Source organism: Ceratotherium simum, chromosome 7 (genome assembly GCF_057802395.1).
Source record: "Ceratotherium simum simum isolate JZ-2026a chromosome 7, ASM5780239v1, whole genome shotgun sequence".
Classification (NCBI taxonomy): domain Eukaryota; kingdom Metazoa; phylum Chordata; class Mammalia; order Perissodactyla; family Rhinocerotidae; genus Ceratotherium; species Ceratotherium simum.
The window spans coordinates 24900709-24923013 of NC_141906.1; the positions used below are offsets into that span (position 1 = coordinate 24900709).

Below are 22305 nucleotides of genomic sequence, written 5' to 3' on the forward strand. Positions count from 1 at the left end.
CCTGACAAGCTCTGATTTCCTCACTGGTTTCTCTCTACCTTAAATCTAATGTCTCAGAGGAAATTCCCAGGACATCAGTGGCACTCTCCCTACCCTCCCATCCCCTCTTGGGCCTCTGATTCTCACCTACATTTTCCAGAGGAATTTTTTATAATCTCTTCTCAGACAAGATCAAAAACATCAGGTTTTCTATGTACCCATAATTTTTAAATTATAGGTTGATCCAAGGCTTTGTAGCCCAAAGCTGCCCTATCTCAACCTACTCAAAAATAGATACCAAGTACTGGGTCTTGAGCTTTGCAAGATAGGGTTCTCAGGGGCTAAGGAGGAGGGATCTAGAATAGCCAGCTTTTACACCCCCCACTGCCAAATAGATCTCTTTCTTTACATTCCAGAAGCACTTGGACCTCATGTGAAGATCTCACAGAGAATGCATTAGTTCTCTTGGGCCCAGGACTTGAGGTCAGAACAGTGATTCAAAGGGAGAAAAGACTACAGGCACACTTTGCTTTATTGTGCTTCACAGATACTGTGTTCTTTTACAAATTGAAAATTAGTGGCAACCCTGCATAAAGCAGGTTTATTGGCCCCATTTTTTCCAACAGCATTTTCTTGCTTTGTGTCTCTGTGTCACATTTTGGTAATTCTCACAATATTTCAAACTTTTTCATTATTATTATATTTGTTATGGTGATCTGTGATCAGTGATCTTTGATGTTACTGTAATTGATTGGGGTGCCATGAACTAAGCCCATATAAGGCAGTGAAATTAATCAATAACTGTAGTGTGTGTTCTGACTGCTCCATCAACCAGCCATTCCCTTGACTCTCTCCTTCTCCTCAGGCCTTCCTATTCCTTGATATACAACAATACTGAAATTTGACCAATTGATATCCCTAAAATGACCTCTAAGTGTTCAAGTGACAGGAAGAGAGGCACATCTCTCACTTTAAATCAAAAGCTATAAACAATTATGCTTAGTGAGGAAGGCATGTCAAAAGCTGAGATAGGCTGAAAGCTAGGCCTATTGCACCAAACAACTAGCCAGGTTGTCAATGCGAAGGAAAAGTTCTTGGAGGAAATTAAAAGTACTACTCCAGTGAACATATGAATTCTAAGAAAGTGAAACAAACTTATTGCTGATGTGGAGAAAGTTTTAGTGGTCTGGATAGAAGATCAAACCAGCCACAACATTTCCTTAAGCCAAAGCCTAATCCAGAGTAAGGTCCTAACCCTCTCAATTCTATGAAGACTGAAAGAGGTGAGGAAGCTTCAGAAGAAATGTTTGAAGTTAGCAGAGGTTAATTCATGAGGTTGATGGAAAGAAACTATCTCCATAACGTAAATGTGCGAAGTGAAGCAGCAAGTGCTGATGTAGAAGCTGCAGCAGGTTATCCAGAAGACCTAGTTAAAATAATTAGTGAAGATGGCTACACTAAACAACCGATTTTCAAAGTAGGTAAAACAACTTTATATTGGAAAATGCCATCTAGGACTTTCATAGCAAGAGAGAAGTCAATGCATGGCTTCAAAGCTTCAAAGGACAGGCTGACTCTCTTGTTAGGAGGTAATGCAGCTAATAACTTCGAGTTGAACCAATGCTGATTTCCCATTCTGAAAATCCTAGGTCCCTTAAGAATTATGCTAAATCTACTCTGCCTATGCTCTATAAATGAACAGCAAAGCCTGGATTACAGCACATCTGTTTACAACATGGTTTCTTGAATACATTAAGCCCACTGTTGAGACCTACTCCTCAGAAAAAAACAAAAAAATTCCTTTCAAAATATTACAGCTTATTGACAATGCACCTGGTTACCCAAGAGCTCTGAGAGATGCACAACAAAATTAATGTTTTCATTTCTGCTGACACAATATCATTCTACAGCCCATGAGTCAAGAGGTAATTTCAACTTTCAAGCCTTATTATTTAAGCTATACATTTTGTAAGTCTATAGCTGGCATAGATAAGATCCTCAGACGGATCTGGGCAAAGTAAATTTAAAACCTTCTGGAAAAGATTTACCATTCTAGATACCATTAAGAATATTCATGATTTATGGGAAGAGGTCAAAATATCAACATTAACATGAGTTTGGGAGAAGTTGATTCCAACCCTCATGGATAACTCTGAGAGGCTCAAGACTTCAGTGGAGGAAGTAACTGCAGACGTCGTGGAAATAGCAGGATAACTTGAGTTAGAAGTGGAGCCTGAAGATGCAACGGAATTGCTGCAATCTCCTGATAAATGTTATTGGATGAGGAGCTGCTTCTTATGGATGAACAAAGAAAGTGGTTTCTTGAAATGGACTACACTCCAGGTGAAGATGCTTGGAGATTTTTGAAATGACAACAAAAGGTTTAGAATATTACATAAACCCAGTTGATAAAGCAGCAGCAAGTTTTGAGAGGACTACACCAATGTTGAAAGAAGTTCTATTGGTGGGTAAAATGCTATCAAACAGCATCACATGCTACAGAGAAATCGTTCATGAAAGGAAGAATCAATCGAGGCGGTGAATTTCACTGTTGTCTCATTTTAAGAAATTGCCACAGCCACTCCGACCTTCAGCAATCACTACTCTGACCAGTCAGCAGCCGTCAATATCGAGAAAAGACCCTCCATCAGCAAAAAGATTAGGACTCACTATAGGCTCATATGATGTTGAGCATTTTTTAGCAATCAAGTATTTTTTAATTAAGGTATGTACATTGTTTTTTTAGACATAGTGCTATTGCACACTTAATAGACTAAAGTCTAGTGTGAAGGTGACTTTTATATGCACAGGGAAGCCAAAAAATTTGTGTGACTTGCTTTATTGTGATATTCACTTTATTGTGGTAGTCTGGGACTGAAACTGCAATATCTCTGAGGTATGCCTGTAAAAGGATGGCTACGAGATTTAAAGAAAGCATGATAAGGAAGAAGTATTGGAGAGAAGAGAAGGCCTTGGACAAGGGAGCTCATCTCCTTTGATCTTCACAATCAATTCCCTAGCCCATGCTGTGCATGCCACATAAACACACTCACACACACTGAGCCATCCTCTCCCCTCCAGTTGTCAACATGATTTACAGATCAAAAATAGACTATACCAGATGTCACATCTACTGTATAGCTCTGTATTAACCACCATACCATCCTCTTCTCCTTTCTGAACTGTGAGAACGAAAAGTGGGACAAGCACTTTGAAAGAAATCTGGCAGTTTGTAATGACATAAAATACACACTGACCCTAAAAACCAGTAAATCACCTTTCAGTATTTACTCAAGAGGAATCATCTGTTTGTATTTCTAGAGGGCTAGATATGGGGCCCCACCAAGCCCTGCATGAACAAACACTGCAGAAACCGCTCCCCTCCCATCTCACTGGGGAGGAAAACAGGGTTTTCTTCATTCCTGAGGACTGCCCTAGTCTGTCAGCTCACTGGAAAGAGGTAGGCTGACCAGGACAAAAGTTTGACCTGCAACATTGTTGAGAAATCCCACAAAGTACTCTTGACTCTTCCTGTATTGCTGTGAATAATAATTTTTTGAAGCTAGGCAATCCCAGGAAAGGATTTCCAATAAAATAGAATTACTGCAAAAATAGAAAAGGATATTAAATCAACTTTTAATTAGTATATTCAGTGAAATAGGCCATTATAAAATGAGACAAGGCAACTATGGACATTATAAGAAAAAATGTTTTACAATGCTAAAATATTTATTTTACAATTAGGTAAAATTCTTTAAAATATCTTTAATTACTTAAGAAAGGTATTCTATTACTTAAAACAAAGCAAAGGTAATAAGTATGAAAGTAAACTAATAAGTATTTTTAAATAATTTATTTCAAATCAAAGGTAAAGGAAACCAGAAAAATAATTAATAGACACCATTCTGGATCACTGCTCATGTGTTAGGAAACAGCAGCGGTAATTAAAAGTATTCTCTTGTTTAATTTTCACAATAGCTCATCAGGTGATTTTCACTGTGTGTTTCTTGCAAAGGAGGAAGTTCATCTTACAGATTTTAGTTTACTTGATAAGGACCAGTATGTGGCAACACTGGAATCATAACAAAAGTCTCCCTGTGGTACAGAAAGAAAAATACTGCATGAGCTCACTTATATGTAGAATCTAAAATAGTCAGACTCATGGAAGTAGAGAGTAGAATGGTGGTTGCCAGGGGCTGGGAGGAGGAAGAAATGAAGAGACATTGGTCAAAGGGTACAAAGTTTCAGTTACATAAGATGAGTAAGTTCTGGAGATCTAACGTACAGCATGGTGTGATGGTCTGAATGTTTGTGCCTCTCCCTCCAAATTCATATGTTGGAAACCTAATGCCCAGTGTGATGGTATTAGGGGATGGAGCCTTTTGGAGGTGATTAGGTCATGAGGACAGATTAGTGCCTCATATGTGTCATAAATGGGATGCATGCCTTGATAAAAGAGACCCCAGAGAGATCTCTAGCTCCCTGCATGATGTGAGGACACAGCAAGAAGTTGGGAGTCTACAACACGGAAGATGGCCTTCAGCAGACTGGCACCATGATCTTGGACTTCCCAGCCTCCAGGACTGTGAGAAAGAAATTTCTGTTATTTATAAGCCACTTATTCTGTGGTAGGTTGTTATAGCAGCCTGAAAATAGAAACACAAATGGTGACTATAGTCAACCGTTATGTATTCTATACCTGAAATTTGCTTAGAGGGTATATCCAAGATTAAATCTTCTCACCACTGTCAGGAGAGAGGGAGAATCTCCCTCTGCCCTTTTCCTTAAGGTTCTTATGGCTGGCCAAATAATTAACAAGACAGGTTAGCAGGAGAAAATAATACCAAGTTTAATAACATGTATACATGGGAGAAAGCAGGGACACTACGTTTCTCAATGCAATAGCAGAAATTCTCGTCTTAAATACCATGTTGAGCCAATGACAAAGGAGGATATTGGGGGGGGCAGTCAGTTACAGGAGATTGCCACTAAAGCACAGTAAACAAGAGTAAAGTTATTATGCAGATTTAAGGCCTCACCTTCTATATTGATAAGTCTGTAGAAATGAGGCCACTCCCCCTCTTCCCAAAACAGAGAGGGAGATACCTTTACAAATGGAGATTTCCCTTATAAATGTAAATGTTTGTCTGGCAACTCCTCTCAGGGCCATCCAGAGAATGTGGCCAGAGAGACAGAACTTCTGATAAGATGGGCTTGTTGGTGCCTTTCCTATTGTAACATCTATTTTACATTATATTACAGCCATCAGATAGAAGATCTGTTCCAGGAAGGACTTACTATGTCAAATTCTTTAGGCAGGTAGTAGGGGAAGTCAAATGTCCCTCAGAGAAAACTATCAAGGTAAAGAGATATATTTCAGGGTGGCCAAATCTTGATCTCCCACACCACAGACACACATACACACACACATACACTCATAACATGCACACACATGTACACACAAAATGGAACTATGTAGAGGGGATGGGTATGTTAATTAGCTTGATCATGGTGATCATTTTGCAATGTATATAAACATCATTTGTACACTTTAAATATTTACAATTTTTATATGCCAACGATATCTTAAAGCTGTTAAAAAAACTAAAACAAAAATAAGGTTGTGAAATATACGCGTATGTGTGTGTATATCAAAGCAGAACTGGAGTAATCTTGACAGTGGTGTCACGGACCTGAAAAATGGGTGAATTGTACAAGCTTGTCTTATTATTTCTTACATCTGTATGTGAATCTACAATTATCTCAAATGTTTTTTTTTAAATGTTGCCAATTCTAGAAAGTCTTCTCTAGGGTACAAGTGTTTTCTTTGATTTTGCATCCTCTGTTGAGATTTTCTTCCATGTGGCAGACACGGCCTAGGAGAAGCATGAGTGAGTTTGGTATATTCAAAGGTCTGTTGGTATTTCCAGAGGACTGGGTGTTGGGCTCAAGGAAGATGAGTAAAGAGAGGAGAGACTGCAGAACTAGACAGGAGTCCTATCATCAATACCCCTATATATAGGCAAAGAGGGAACTAGAAATTTCTCTAGAGAATCACAAATACTACCACGTATTTACACGTACAAAAGGCAATTTTATCAGCTTTCCCAGATCCCTCTAGCTTTAAGATCACCAAGGCTCCTCATTTCCTTCTCTCCTGAAGGAGAGCTGGTACTGATGTCCTCTGCTGTCCCTGATTACAGATTTGACCCAGACGCTAGGCTGTCACAAGAAGAGTTGGACATCTATAATTTCATAATTTTGCATATCCTCTCATTACTTTGGTCCTATGAAGTTTTCTGCTTCTTTCTAAGAGTGAGTCGTTTTTATATTACCCAAATTATTCATTTAACAGAGATTCTAGTGATTGTTAGCTAGAATTGTATAACAATTTTTAAATTATTTAGTTATTAGTAATAGACCACTTTTCATTCACAAATTAATTAGCTGGTATAGATACCTTTTGCCTTTTTTGTGTGTGAAGTGATTACACTCTTCTCTTGTCATTTATTTTAGTATTTGTATTTGCTCTTCAATTATTTCAAAGAGTAAGTCTCCCTTGTATGAAAGTTGACAGCAGTTTGAAGGCAGGAAGTGGCTGTCGTAGTTTCCCAAACCTGAAATCCTTGTCTGGACCTTACAGAAGACCACATGCTGCTGCAGTTGCCTCCACCTGTGACACCAGCTAGTGGTAGCTTGAGAGTTAATGACTCAGAAGGGAAGGAGTAGGTTCAGGGCAGGGAGGAATCTGTAAATACACAGCACTGCAGCTGCAACAAACACAACACAGCCTTGACGTGTTCAGATTTCAAGCCACATAGATACAGCACCACCCTATCAGACAGTGAGGGAGACTAAGATATCTTTACTTTCACTGGGGCAAATTGGCATGAGTTTCTTAATGAACAGGAAAGCCTGTGGCCCTTGAGAACACCTGTGAAGGCACAGATGCCACTTTTAACACTTTAGCTTTCCTACCATATACTAAACATCAAAAATTAACTCATGACCCACATTAAATATAAATACCCTAAAATTTGTGATTTTGGTAAAGAGGACCACTTGGTGTAATAGCATGTTTAGGAGGAAGATAATTACCATTTATTCATCTACTATGAGGGGGTTTTCGCCCCACAAAATGAAAATACTGAGTTGTGTTATTAAGTCTCCAATATTCTCCATATTAACTGAAAACACTTAGGGTCTGTGATGATTAATTTTATGTGCAAATTGTCTAGGCCACAGTTCCTAGATTTGGCCGAACACTAGTCTAAATGTTGCTATGAAGGTATTTTCTAGATGAGATTTATGTTTAAACCAGTATACTGAACAAAGCAGATTACCCTCCGTAATGTGGGTGGCCTTATCCAATCAATTGAAGGCCTCAAAGCAAAAAGGACACAAAACCCCCAATCCCCCCCAAAAAAGAATTCTCATTCCAGACTGCCTTCAGACTTAGGCTTCAATGTCAACTCTTCCCTGAGTCTCCAGCATGCCAACCTGCTCTGCAGATTTTGGATTTTCACCCTCCACAACTGAGTCAATTCCCTAAGATCAGTCTATTGAGCTTAACTGTCTGTCTGCAGGTACATCTTATTGGTTCTGTTTCTATGGAGAACCCAGACTATTACAGGGTCTAGAAATGTACCTGTATAGTTTTGGTGGCAAAGCAACATTGAGGAGAAAAACAATTGCTCCACTTCTCACCTGAGGGAGACAAACGAGAGTTACCTGAGCTGGGAAGGTATTTGGCACAGCAGAGGGGAGTATAAACCACGGGTGCTGAGGTTAAGAACAGACTCATGTTGGACAGTATGGAGAGATTACGAGTCAGAATGAAGAGATTGCACAGCATCATCATCACGTAAAATGGAAGGTCACTGGAATCCCATGTTAATGACTGCAGGTTATGTGTTTATTGCAATGAAGATCTCAGGTCCTCAAATGGAGAAATTTCTGATCACCATCTGGTGATGGCTCTAGATACCGCTGCCGACACATTGTCCATGGATGATCCGGCAGATCAAAGCTTCCTTGTTCCCTGATATTCTCCTCAGCTCACTCAAACTTTCCACTGGGGATGCACATCGGCCTCTTTAATGGCCCAGCACAGTCCTGAGGCCCCAGAAATACAAGATGGAGTGGTTGCTACTCAGAGGTTCAGTGATGACAGGGAGGGAAAAGCCCTGGAACTGATTTGCAGAAAGTAAATCCACACTTGGTGCTCATCAAACTTTTGAGTCCAGGATACTTTCTCTGCTTGTTTACTGAGAAGAGAGTGTAACTGGGAGCAACTTTAAAGTTTCATATTCTATTCAGCAAATGGCTTCATTTTGGGGCGATGAGTCTCTGTTAAAAAGTAGATGCTTCTCAGTGTATAGAACTTTTCTCTACTTAAAAATTCAGGTCTTTATTTCCTTGTAACTGGTACTTCATCCTGAACTGGAGGACTGGGCATTCCAGTAAATGGAAAGTTTTGACTGTCCCTGGAGAGTCGCTTTTCAACAATTCACAAGTACAGATTTTTTTTTTGTGTGTGTGAGGAAGATTGGCCCTGAGCTAACATCTACCAATCCTCTTCTTTTTGCTGAGGAAGACTGGCCATGGGCTAACATCCATGCCCATCTTCCTTTACTTTATATGGGACGCCGCCACAGCATGGCTTGCCAAGCGGTGCATTGGTGTGTGCCCGGGATCCGAACCAGCGAACCTCGGGCCACTGCAGGACAATGTGTGCACTTAACCACTTGCGCCACCAGGCCGGCCCTGTGAGTACAGATTTTTGCTAGTGAATCAGAGCCTCAGTCATCGTAGCAATTGGGTGACAGGAAGCCAGAAGTCAAAGGGAAAATTTACAAGATCACTTTCATCCAGTTTCCACAGATAAGCGCTAAGAAATGGATGTGTACATACACACACAGATACTGGAAATATCCATCGTGGAATCCCTCATCTCATAAAAGGTCATCCAAAGATGAGGAAGTTGGGAATTCCTGGGGACAAGCAGGGATGAGAGCAGGTACTACTTGACCAAACAGCCTACTTTTTTTTTTTTTAACTCTGAAAGTGGTTGGGGGAAGAGTTGGGAATAAAAATGCCAAAAGTCGTGGGGAATCCCACCAAGTCCCAAATGAACATCCATTGTATAAATAATTCCCCTCCTATCTCACTGAAGGAGGAGAACAGGCTTTCCTCTTTGATCTTGAGAATTTTCATTTCACTGCAAAAGTAAGACTGACCAGGGCAAACAGAACACTTACCTACATCGTTGTTAAGAAATCCCATAATTGTACTTCTGACTCTTACTGGATCACTGTGAATAATAACTTTTTAAAGCTCGGCGAACAGAGCCCAAATAGAAATTCAATTTCGGTGACATAAAATTACTGCAGAAAAATGAAAAAATTAAGACTGGGTGGCTGTAAAGAAACATTTATTTTACAATCACTTAAAATTTAAAGAAGATTTTAATTCTTTAATTAAGTTATTGTATTTCTTAAAACAAAGCAAGGGTAATAATGTTGAAAGTAAACTAACATGTGTTCTTAAAATCATTTATTTCAGCCACAGTGATAGGGAGCCAAAAAATAAATAGACAGCATGCTGGATTGCTGTTTATGCACTAGAAATAACAGGAGTTTTGAAAACATTCTTTCATTTAATTTTCACAATACTACATCTGGTAAATTTCATAATTTATTTTTACAAATGAGAAATTGAATCTCTTCGATTTCAGTTTACTTAATAAGGACTAGTATGTAACAACACCAGAACTATAATAAAATTCTAAGTGTGATACACACACACAGAATTATCTATCACAGGCAGAGCTGGAGTAGTCTTGACAGCAGCACAGAGGTATCTGGGATCTGAAAATGAGACTTCCGTAAAAACAACCCTATTGCCCCTGAAGACACAAATCAGTTTCATGAGATACTGACACAGTTTATATTTTTCAGTAATTAGTAGAGCAAAAAAAAAAAAAAACATTTATTATTAAGTTGACACATTTAGATGCTTTACACTTAATGGTGTTTATTTTCTCACAATGATCCCAAGTATGGTGCAGTTTATATACGAAGATTACTTTAAGAAGATAAACACAGCATGGAAGTATGTTATTCAAGGTTACACAGCTAGTATATGTATAGAGAGACAGGACTTGAACTCAGACACTCTAGACACAAAACTTCCACTCTTCGTACATATTATTTATGATTTCTCTTTAACTCCTTGATGAATAAGGGCACCGTGGGTAAACTGACACACTATTAAGGACTCATTCTTCTGTGGATAAATCCTATACAAGGTTTCTGATAATATGAAAAAGTTATTGAAAAGCTTTCTTTCATCTTCTCAGTAAGTGCTAGAGCAAATGAGATTGTAAAAATTTGGCATAAGTGTTGCCTCAATACTGATCTTTCTTTATGAGGCATCAGTCATTTTTCCCTGGGATAATGATGAATTAAGATTCTCTCCTAATTCAAACATGATATTGGGAAAAATACGATACACTCTATTGATGAATGAAGGACATTCAAATGGAAAAAAGGGAGGCAGCAAGGAAAAGATGGTGAGAATGGTGCAAATAACCTGAGTGTCTTAGATGCACCCAAGGCAAGAGGCACTACAAAGAGAGTGAGGGGATAAGAAGGTTCAAGAGCTTGGCAAGCACAGTCATGGGAGCAGGACATTTCATAGGATTGAAAACAGAAAAGTTTCCTGAGAAAAGTAACATGAAGAGAATTTATAGAAAAGAAACCCATGGTTTGTGACATTGAAAAATGATACAGTGCCAATCTCATAGTCTAGGAAAACCCCAAGATGAAGGTGAGGAACTGTCAGGGAAAGGGTTAAGATCAAGGGATTGGAGGAGGAAGATTCTTCAAAAGCATTATATTCAAATTGATTCCCTAACCCTATAACCCAGTAGCCATTTTTAGGTTGATATCTAGAGTAAACCTGTTGATAACTTTCACCTTGTCTAAAACAAATCTATGTTGAATTCAGGGCACTTTCCACTATATACCCCCGGGATCCGCACATTTCTCTGACTCATCTACCTCCCAGTAATGTTTCCCTGACACCATGATCATCATAATCCTCATTGAGACATGCATTTGTTCTTTATGTAAAATAGGGCATGTATCTCACTTGTCTCCGATACCCAGAAGTGAAAACATTTGATTTATAGGTGGAAGGATCCAGTATCACATAAACTAATGAAAAATTAGAAGGTTGGGTGAGAGATATAATGTAGTTTTATTTGTAATATTGAGAGACAGATCTTGAGAAGAACTTGAGTGGGAACTGGGAAGAAATTTATTATGTTCTACAGGAGAGGTACAACATTGTAGAAACATAATATGTATGTGTGTATTGGAAGGGCACATGGGTCTTAAAACATGAGACCTACTAGAAATGCACAATTCTGAAAGATGATGAGAACAGGGTGGCCTGATGATACTGTGATTTTTCCTTACCCCAGTAGCGTTACACATCTGTGAGCTCTGACACAAATCCATAATATTAAGTATAAAGGAAGGAGTCAGCACTGAAATCTATTTCCTCTCCAGATTAGGGGAATGACTGGGGACTACGGTGAGATACTGAACTGGTGGATGAGAGGATGAACTAGACACATGGCTAATACCCATTAAATATGACCATATAATTAGCACATATATCCATCCTTTTTTGTCTCCTCTATCCACATCTAGAAATTGTACTCTCTTCCCCATTTAACCCCTGCTTTCACAAGAATCCCACAGCCACCCACTTGCTCTAGCATTCCTCACCATTAAAGACTCGCAGTATCCCTCTCAGATCAGTAGCTCGAAACACTCTCCTTTGTTCCATGGGAAGAGTTTTTGGCTTCTTCAGAGTCAAGGTTTCACTGCTAGGGATGACAAAAATTGACCTGCACACTTTTGACTTTTTGTGCCTCCAAAACCACTGAATACCTATCTTTTCACTCCATTAATTCACTTGAACCCTCTTCCCCAGAGGCTCTGAGAATGGAGATACCAGACTGCTCCAATTGAAGCCAGAAATGTGCTCATATCCACTTTCCCAGTTACCCTCTGTGTGACCTTGGGAAGATATTGACCTCTCAAGGGTACAGTTTCTTCGTTCCAAAATGAAATCATTAAACTTGCCCTCTCTACCTTCTAGAAATCATATGAAATTATATGAAATGATGGATTTAAAAAACAAAACAAAATATTTTTACCTTAAAAAATTAAAGTATGGAAAAGTCATGGCATGTATGTGGGTTTCTAGGGAGATGATCACAAAATGAGGTTGCACAACTTGATTCCTGGGTGTTTGAGACATGTCAAGTGTAGGAATACTGTCTGGAGAGACCAAGATCTTAAATGTCTGCTCTCCAGTAGGGAGGTCCTCAGAATAACATCTGAGATGTCAGGTTGTCAGGGAACAATTACAAACACATGGGAAAAAAGACATACTGAACACCAAACTAATAGTGGTCTGAATTTCATATGTTCTGAAAAAGCTTGATGCTGCCAGGTAAACGTGCAAATTTAGACACAAGGATGCCGCCTTTCCATTCTGACCTCTAAAGTATGTGACCAAGATGGATCAGCTTTTTGTATAAGGGCCAATACATTTCTTGAGATTCAAGTCTGGTTTTGGAAATCAATACAGAAACTTGTAGAAGGACCTGGCATCTTCAATTCCTTGGGCAGAAATTTAAATATAAAGGAGTTGTCTCCAATTCTGGGCACTTGGCAGGTAAAGAAGACAAGACCTTCTCACAATATGTCAGGCACCTATGAAATACAGAAACCTGAGTTAGATACAGGTGTCCAGGGTGAATAAAATTTTTGAAGTCACAAGGGTCTGATACAGTAATGCCTTATTGCTAATACTGAGTTGCAGAGTTTGCTGATCCAAACTCTGCAACTTCCCACACCCTAAATTCCCTACCACAGAATCTGGTCCACTTTCAGTAGTTAAATAGCACTCAAGGATGACTTGTGAACAGACATTTAAGATAAAACTAGACTCAAATTTTCTTGCCTTGAGTGATATTTTTTTATAATTGACCACTAAATAACTGGAAAGACTTTAAAAATCTTTTCACAGCACAGAAGGACCATCTCTGGTCTCCCTCACTTACCTTTCCTTGATACCATTCATATCTTAGGGAGAAAAGAGAAACACGAGTCAAGAAGTGATACACCCTCTCCCCTTGCAAAGCTTCATCATATCCCTACCACTTCCAGTGGGAACAGAGGTGGTCCCAATGTGAGAGCCAAAAAGTAAAGAAAAGACCCAGGCGAATCATTCCAGAAGACTCGTTAGAAGTTGTCACGTTTCCTAAAAGGTAGAAACAGCTTTGACCCTAATGGAAGTACAGCATGAGGTTTCCAATATCTGGAGATTAGACATACTTATGAAGAAAACAAGAGGTCCATATTCTTTTACCCAAATACATAAGGCACCCCATGAGATGATTTGAATAATTCATGGTTCTTTATTTATTCTATGGAAATGTAATGTGATATACTATTATTTACCAAGCATTAAGCCAGGCTTTGAAGAATCAAAGAGGAATAATAATCATAATACTACTCAAGAAGTTTACTTGGCTTTTGCTGATAGTACAAGCAAACAAATGTATTAATGGAGGCATTTTCAAGTCTCTCACTTCTCATTTTATATACCATCTATAAGTGACCTCATCTATTCCCTTTAATTCACCACACACATACATGCTGTCGATTTCTAACTCTTTATTTTACTTAATTTTTCCTCTTTAATGCAGGCTAATATATTCACTAGTAAAAAAGCCACAGGAACTAGTAATTTAGGATATCTAACAGGTAATATACAATTCACAAACCAAATTATTTCCTCTCTTATACTCCATTGCTCATAATGATACTGATATCCCCTTGGTCACTGTCATAAAGACTATAATATTTATCCTCGTTTAGTCCACATCCTTAGTGGCTTTTAGCCATATCTAATCTTCTTTATCATCACAGATATTGTTTTATTTTTTCCAACAGACATATATTAATACATTTGGTCTCTTTTAGCTCAGACTTACTTCCTCCATATTACCAAAAACTAGGCCAACAGCTGTTTCTCCAAATGGGGAAAAAAAGAAATGGGCTTGCTCTCTGTAGTAGGGTTTTTTTGTAGTAATATGACAAAAACCAAACAAAACTAGATTAAGCAGAGAAAAGCATTTTGGGTAGCACTTATAATTTTAGTCCAAGCTTAATTTTGAAGCTCAGTCCTTGTTCTCAAGATCTGGCCTATGTCTTTCCCCAAATTCTATTTATTTACTCTACATTGACTCTATGCTCCATTCATGAAGGAAACATGAATCTCCTGATATAAACTCCAAAAGAAGAGAGTTCCCTCGTTATCAGAAAAAACTCTGAGGCCTGCATGGCATTGGTCTCCAGTGGATCAGGTGCCCATATTAAAAGAATCACTGTGATGTGGCTGGAAAGAAATGAAGTAATGTTGGAGGCAAGTTTCTATATTTTACTGGGACTAAGTTAGTTTTAATCTGAAGTAGACTGTGATGTAGTAGTTTAGGATGCATATTCTAAACACTAGAGCAAAGACTAGGAAAAACAACTAAGAAAAATGCGGTAAGAAAATAGGAAAACTTAAAATTTTGTATCTGAAATATTTGCTTAACACAAAAGGAGCTTCTTAAGGAGAAAGAGGAGAATAAAAACTACTGGAGACATATAGAAAGCAATTATCAAACTGGCATATTTAAATACAACAATATCAATAATTGCACTATGTCATTGTCTTAATAACCCAATTAAAAGACAGAGATTTTTGAACTGAATAAAAAGCAAATTTCAATTATTGCGATCCACAAGATATATATTTTAGATTCAAGACAGAAACAAGGGACAAGGTGAAAATATAGAAAAATATATACCATACAAGCAGTAATCATAAAATTGCTCATGTCTACATTAATATTAGACAAAATAGACTTTAAGCAATAAATATGAGAGAATGAGAGGGAAATTTCATAAGGATAAATAGTTCAGTACATCAAGAAGACATAACAAATATAAATGTACATACACCTATCAATAGGACTTCAAATTGTAATTAATTTAATTACAAAATGTAATTAAAAGGAAAAAATAGACAATTCAATAATATAGTTAGAGATTTCAATAACTCTCTTTCAATAATTGAGTGAACAGCTTTCATGAAAACTATCAAGGATTAGAAGACACGGACAATATTATCAACCAACTTAACCTAACTGACATCTATAGACCATTTCACCCAATGAATCCAGAATAAACATTCTTTTAAATTAATATAGAACAATTTCTTCATACAATATTTTAGCTCATAAGCAATTGTCAGAACATTTAAAAGATCAAAATAATAAAATATATATTCTCTGATTATAAAGGAATTAAATTTGAAATCCACAGCAGAATAAAAGATGATAATCCAGAAAATATTTTTTAATCAAACAACACATTTTCTAGTATCCCAAGAGTAACAAAAAAATCACAAAGGAAATTTGAATATAAGTTGAACTGAGTGAAAATAAAACTAAATAATCAAAATGTATGCAATAGAGCTAAAGCAATGGATTTATATCATTAAACATTGCATCAGACGGGATGGTCTCAAATCAGTGATCTGTTTCCACTTTAAAAATAACTAGAAAAGCAACAGCAAACTAAACCCAACAGACACTCGTGTGTGCACCTGCATGTATACACAGACACGCACAATGAAAACATTAAAGGAGAGAGTGGAAATAAATGGTATGAAAAGGTTAATAAATTAATAAAATCAATGAAATAATAAAATTTGTTCTTGAAAAAAATCAATAAAATTGACCAAACATATCTGAACTGACCAAGAAAAAAAGAAAATCAGCAAATCAGGAATAAAAGATGGGACATTACTGTAACTACTGTAGAAATTAAAGGGTTTATAAGAGATTATTATGATTAACTTTACAAGTACAAATCAGAAAACTCACAATGGAAAATCTCCTACAAAGACATATATTACCAAAAACTGATTAAAGAATCGTAAAAAATCTATATAAACCTAATACAAGTAAAAAAAAAAAAATTATATTTTAAACTTTTCCAAAAAGAAAAGTCTAGAGGGAGATGGCCTCACTGGTGATTTCTATTGAATATTTAAAGAATTATTAAGACCAATCCTTCACAAAATTTTTTTCCAAAAAATAGAGAAAGAGAGGGAAAATAACAAATAAGTGTATGAGGAAAAAGATAAAACTATACCTACTGGAATCCAAAGTGCATTTGTTTGTCTGTGACTAAGCTGGATAATGAAAAATTACCTGATAAACGCTTAACATAGACCACAGATAACAGGGGCCTTTAGCATATCACTGGACACAGGGAGTTTCTCTCTAATGTCAAATTTTTGCACTGCACTTGGTAAATTAATAAAAATGAGATTTTCCCTGTTATTCATGCATTCAATTATTCCTATAACCTCTGAAATAGATGCAGGGAAGGGGTATCACAGGGCCAAGGGGACCTTAGTGTCACTACCAGAAAGAGCACAACAGTACAGAGGAGAAGGAAACCAGTCTTCATTTTTCTCATATCTCAAAAGCTGGGGCTTCTTCCCGAGTCTCACCTGCAGCATCTTCATTCTTGACCCCTGTAACTGATGCTCCACTTCTGAGATGAGAGCTCTCACCAACTGGCTCTGCTGGACCAGCTCCTTCTTACCCTTGGTCAGGTTATGTAGAATATCTGACACCTCATTCTTCAGCTTCAGGACCTCCTACTGTTTCCCAGAGTCCAAGATACCTCTCATTTGATTAAACTCACTCTGGACACTTTGTTGCTCATTTTTTATTTGATTCTTCAGGAAAGAGAAAGAGAGAGGGACTCAGGCTCTCAGGCTGACACTGAGAGAGAGGAAAAGAATTATCCTATTTGGGACGTTCTCACAGGGAAGTGAGAAAGAAGCAGCAGACCAATTCCTGGGGAAGCTGACTTTTCCTATTATTTTTTTTCCATCACATTCCAAAATAATGCCCTCAAATCTGCATTATTGAGATAATCTTTGAGCCACATTGGATACCTGGGTGTGGCTCATTTTTCACACAGCTGTCCAGGATAGTCAACCCTCCCTGTATGTCTCCTGACCCATACCCTCATCCTCCATCTTATGCCAAAAGTTGAACACTGAGGACAGAACCATGAACCATTGCCAAATGTCTTCCGCCAAGAGAGTGAAAGGCCCAAAAACATGACAGGAAAAGGACACAAAATTCAATAGCCCTCCTCACCAGAGTCTACCCATGTGAACACCTCCATCCATATATCTGTGTTCATTTGTGACATGTTCACTTTTCAGCCCCCACCTCTACCAGGGAAAGGAAATAAAAAGAGACCTAATCAAATGACTATTGGACATATCAATTGTCAGGGAACAAAGAGGAAGGGAGCACCTGGTTACTAACCTCCAAGGCCCTGCCCACATTTCAATCTAACCCCCTCAGGAAGTGTTTCCTCCTCCCTTCCAGGAAGTTCTCTTTTCTCTGACATAAGCTTCCAACTCCTCAGCTTCCTGCTGCTCCTCCCTCAGCCTCTCCAGAGCTGACTGGAGCTTCTACCATGAGAAAGGAATCAAACCAGAGTCAAGCACTGAGTTTTCTCAGCGTCAGAATAGAGGATAAATGGGGAAGAAATCAGGTGATTTATGGACAGACTAGAGTTTACAGAAACTGTGAAAACAAGCAATTAGAGTCTCTGACTTGGAAGAAAAGCTGAGGTGATAAATGTGTTCTTTAAGCCTCAGGTGATAGAAGTCAGCATCCCCTCACCAAGAGAAGACTGATTCTCTTTCTCCTACAAGAAGAAACCTGATCCAGAGGCAAGGAAAGAACTTACACCACAATCTGCCCAGCTCCCCAGTTAACCCTCCTGTTCAAAGGGGTAATGAGAGATTTTCTTGGGCACCAAATCTCCACTTACTAGCACAAGGTACAAAAATATCTACTTCTGGTTAAGAGTCTGTACTGTAGGCTTATCCTTTTGCAATTGGATGGAATGCACATAAATGTCCTTTGTGCTTTGGAAGGTGAGCATAGAAGGAAAAGAATTCACAGGCCTCAGGGCTATAATGACAAGGTAATTAAAATCCAGTGCAAAGTGGAGATATCCCATCAAGTACCATTTTGTGCTGTGTCTTATCTCCATCCTGTTCTCTTACCTGGTACTCCTGGCCAACCTCCTCCATGAGGAAAATGTGGTGACCACGGTGCTGCTGAGACCACTCACAAACCCAGCAAATGACTTTCCCATCCTCTTTACAGAAGGGCAGGAGTTTCTCTTCATGGCGCACACAGAGCTCTCTCTTCTGCTTCTTTTCTGTGCTGAACTTGACCTCCCTGAGCTTCTCCACTATGTTGGCCATGGGCCGATTATGTCAAATGTTCCCAGGATGGAAATGATTCTGCACCCAGGGAAGCTGCTCTCTTCTTCTTGGCCAATCCTTTGTTGTTCGTGGTGATGCAGGCTTGGCAGAAGCTGTGGCCACAGTCTAGGCTCAGGGTTTCTGTGAGGAGCTCAAGGCAGATGGGGCAGGTCACCTCCTCCTTTATGTTCCCCAGGATTCCTGAAGACATTGCAGCCTCTTTCTCGTCCTACTTTTCCTGATTTCTGAGGCTCCTCTTATTCATAGATCCCTGCATGATGGGGAAGATAGAAGGGGACAGAATAAGAAAGGTAGGAATAAAAGGATACTAATTGTGTAGAAATCAAGGATGGGCCAAGACCAAAATATCGAAGGATGAAAAAGAAAAGGTGGAGAAGCAAATAAAGAAGTTTGGTGACTTGGAAAAAGGACTTTTCTTAATAATATCAAACACTTTAATTCTAGTTCATGTCACATGACAAATCCCATCCTCATCTATTTAATGACTGATATTTTGCTTTACATTCACTGAATGAAAGATGACGTGAAGTCTTTTCTACTAAGATCCCTCTGTGACCCACCATCTATCCTGCTTTTTCTTTCCCATGCCAAAATCATATTCTCAATGTTAAAAGCACCAAACCACTTATGTCTCTGGGATTTTATACTTGCTCTTCTCTCATCTGCCATGATAGTAACATGACTCACTTTTGTACTTCAGTGAACTCCCTCCATATATGTTCTCCTATCAGAACGACCTGCTCTGACTAAGTTATTTATGGTGTAACCACTGCCATCACTTGCTGTCTGTTTGTGATGATTTTTCTTATTACCACAACATAATATATGACAAGGTGTGTGTGTACACGGTAAGAGCAAACCCTTTATCAGATGTGTAAATAGGGATAGTAAGTGACTTACAAAGATCATGTATCCACAACACACAGATTAGTGATGAACACAATGTTTGGGGTTCTCCTTCAGAAGTCTTTCTTCTCCTATCTCACAGAGTTATTCAAAGACAAACAAAGGAATCTTTATGTGCCAAATTAATACCAAAGAAATGGGATGTGTGGAAGTGAAATGATCCAGACCAGCTGGGAGGTTCTGGGGATTCTTGTGTTTGTAAATAGTGACATTTCATCTTAGACTGGAAAAATGCCCAGGACATTGTCAGGAGCCTCAATGTGTGTAGGCATGTGGATGGTAGAGAGGGAGAGAGTATGGATATATTCATAGGATCACACATGTTAGATACTTGGAAAAAGAGAAAGACACGTGAAATGAATGTTAGTCCTAAGAAAGAAGTCTCAAAATATTTGTCAAGATTATTCAACAAATTATCATTGACAATGAATTGTGCTAGCAACTTGACTAATGTGCAAAAATGCAAACATGAGCCTAAAGAGAAAATTTAAACCAGTGGGCCTTGACGTTCACTTGGGAAGTAATAGTAAATTAAATATTCAGCCTTATGTGTACAAAAAAGCAGATGTAAAACACGCTACTAGAGAGACACACAGGTTTTTGGAAAATCAAATAATGGGGGTAAATGGAGGGTTATCCAAGAATTTCAAGCTGAAAACATAACTTTGTTTTGAATTGAAAGCTGAAGAAAATGAGGGAAAAATAGGATGAGAGAGAGGAAAAAATTGTATTAGGTGGAAGAGATGATCTGTTCATGGAAAATATATCACCTTGTCTGAGTTTTAAAGCCAGTGTGTCTGGTGTACAAACTGCTGGGCCTTTAGTATCAGATCATCCTGCAGTCACCACAAAATATGACACTTCCCAAATTGTGTAACATTAGGGACTCTTTTCCCAGAGCAAGGATAAATTATCAATGTTTTCCCATCAGAGAAGTGTAGGGTGATAATTAGCTTTACGAAATGTTAGATGGATCCAGAGTGGAATTGGGAAGTTAGGACGCATGTGCAGTTGCTCAGCAGAGATATGATGATAGCTTGAGGGACAAGGTGATGAAGGAAATGGAGAGCAGGAGATAAGAGTGAGAGACAAGATGAGGTAGCAGGATAGGATTGGGAGTTAGAATGAATATATCGGAGCAAAAAGTTAACAGCTGTCCTGAGCTCTTTCTTCCTGTAAAGATGATATTGTACTTTTCTCCTAGTAAGTTTGTTTGTGTGTTTGTTTGTTTGTTTGTTTGTTTTCTGTGAAACCTACTGGGTTACAATAAAGTGGAAGTTAAGCTGCCTTGATAGTAAAAATGGCCTGATGTGTAAAGTACGTTTGGACTAGGATATTTTATATAGGCCTTAAATGCCAGTTGCTAAGCATCAACCTCATTTTTCACAAGGGAAATGTGTTTGTGATACCCAAAATGTATCTATTATAGGCCCCTGGAAGCTGTGCTCAATGGCTTTCAGAAGGTAATAAGTCATTTGTAGCACCAGGCTTATGTAACCTATGGTAGTTGCACACACATCCACCTAGTCTGGGTTCTTATAAAGCTGAGATGACGGGGATAAAGTATTTTCTGTACCACTGTAAGGTCCATCACAGATAACTCACCTGAGGAAGTCACGCAGGTATGCTGTGTCTGCTGTCTTTTATCACCACCTAAGCTAAGTGAACCTGGCAGTTTATGTCTTATTTGGTCCCATAGATAAAAATAGTCATCCTGACTGCAAACTGCTGCTGGTGATCAGTCAGAGTGGGCATCATGAGTGGTAGCACAGTGATGCTTATTCTCCAACTCGGGCTTAATATGGCCATTTGGCCACAGTCTAGGATCAGGAATTATGTCAGGAGATCCGGGCAAATGGCACTATGAAGCAAGAAACAAAGACAGGGAAGATCTCAGCAGGTGTTAATGTCATGATAGTCGTCAAAGTTTGAGGGTAAAAGAAAGATCTCCAGCATGAGACTAAGAAAAAGTTTTACCTTTGCTCTGCACAAGGGAGGGAAAAGCTATAAAGGCTGCATGGAGATAAATTTAGACCTACTAAAAGTGTCTACTGGTGCCATGTTCATCATACACGAAAGGAATCTGATAAAGACTAAGGCCGAAGGTGAACCAGAAGTGTAATCCAGCTAATGGTGCAAACACTAAAAATACTCAGAGGGTACATGCAGTTAGCCCCCTGCTGTAGAGACTACGGCCCAGATCAGTATCTGACGAATAGCAAGATCAGAGATAGACATTATACCACGGATAGATGTTACATCATAATGTCTACTCCTGTTTATGACTCAAGCTGCGATCCAAACACGGTTGTGGGGCCTCTAATTATTTCTCATCCCATTCAAGGTCCAACCAATGCTGAGAATCATCAAGAGCCTACAGTGGAGGGAGGAGCAGAGCATGCTTTCTGCCATGGGGTTACAGAATTTATTTTCAAAGGGGGGCCACAAGGAACTAATATCAAATCAAGTGCTGCCTCAATTGACACAGAAGGCAATATGCAGAGGAGCTAGACTCCTCTCACATGGAGGATGACCCCTTGTCTAACTAACCAGTGATCCCAGGGCTCTATAGTAATCGGGGAGATAGATATGGGAACATGAGTGATCTATCATCTGCCTGATAGAACTCCCAGGAGAGTTGGTTGCCTATGTGTCAAGTGATTGTACCTTACATATTGGTCGTCCGACATCTGAGTTCATTAGAATACAAACTCAAAGTGTCCCAGAGGTGACAGCCAAAGACAAGTAAAAAAGACATTAAAAGACAATAACTATGTAAAAGTTCAAACAATAAAGGTATAGTAGAACTTTCTTCTTCTTACTGGAGTAAGAAGAAACAGTAAAACTGTTTCTGTAAGCATAATGAAATCACAAATTACGGACCTTGAATGAGAAAGAGTCACTTTTCCTAAATAGAAAAATGGGAGAATGGAAAAAGGAAACTGTGTTATG

General features: G+C 38.6%; 1 pseudogene; it reads right to left on the minus strand.

The window, feature by feature from the left end:
- Nucleotides 1–11458: 11458 nt before the first annotated feature.
- LOC106800790 (tripartite motif-containing protein 5-like) lies at nt 11459–18637 on the minus strand (annotated as a pseudogene).
- Between the last annotated feature and the right edge of the window lie 3668 nt (nt 18638–22305).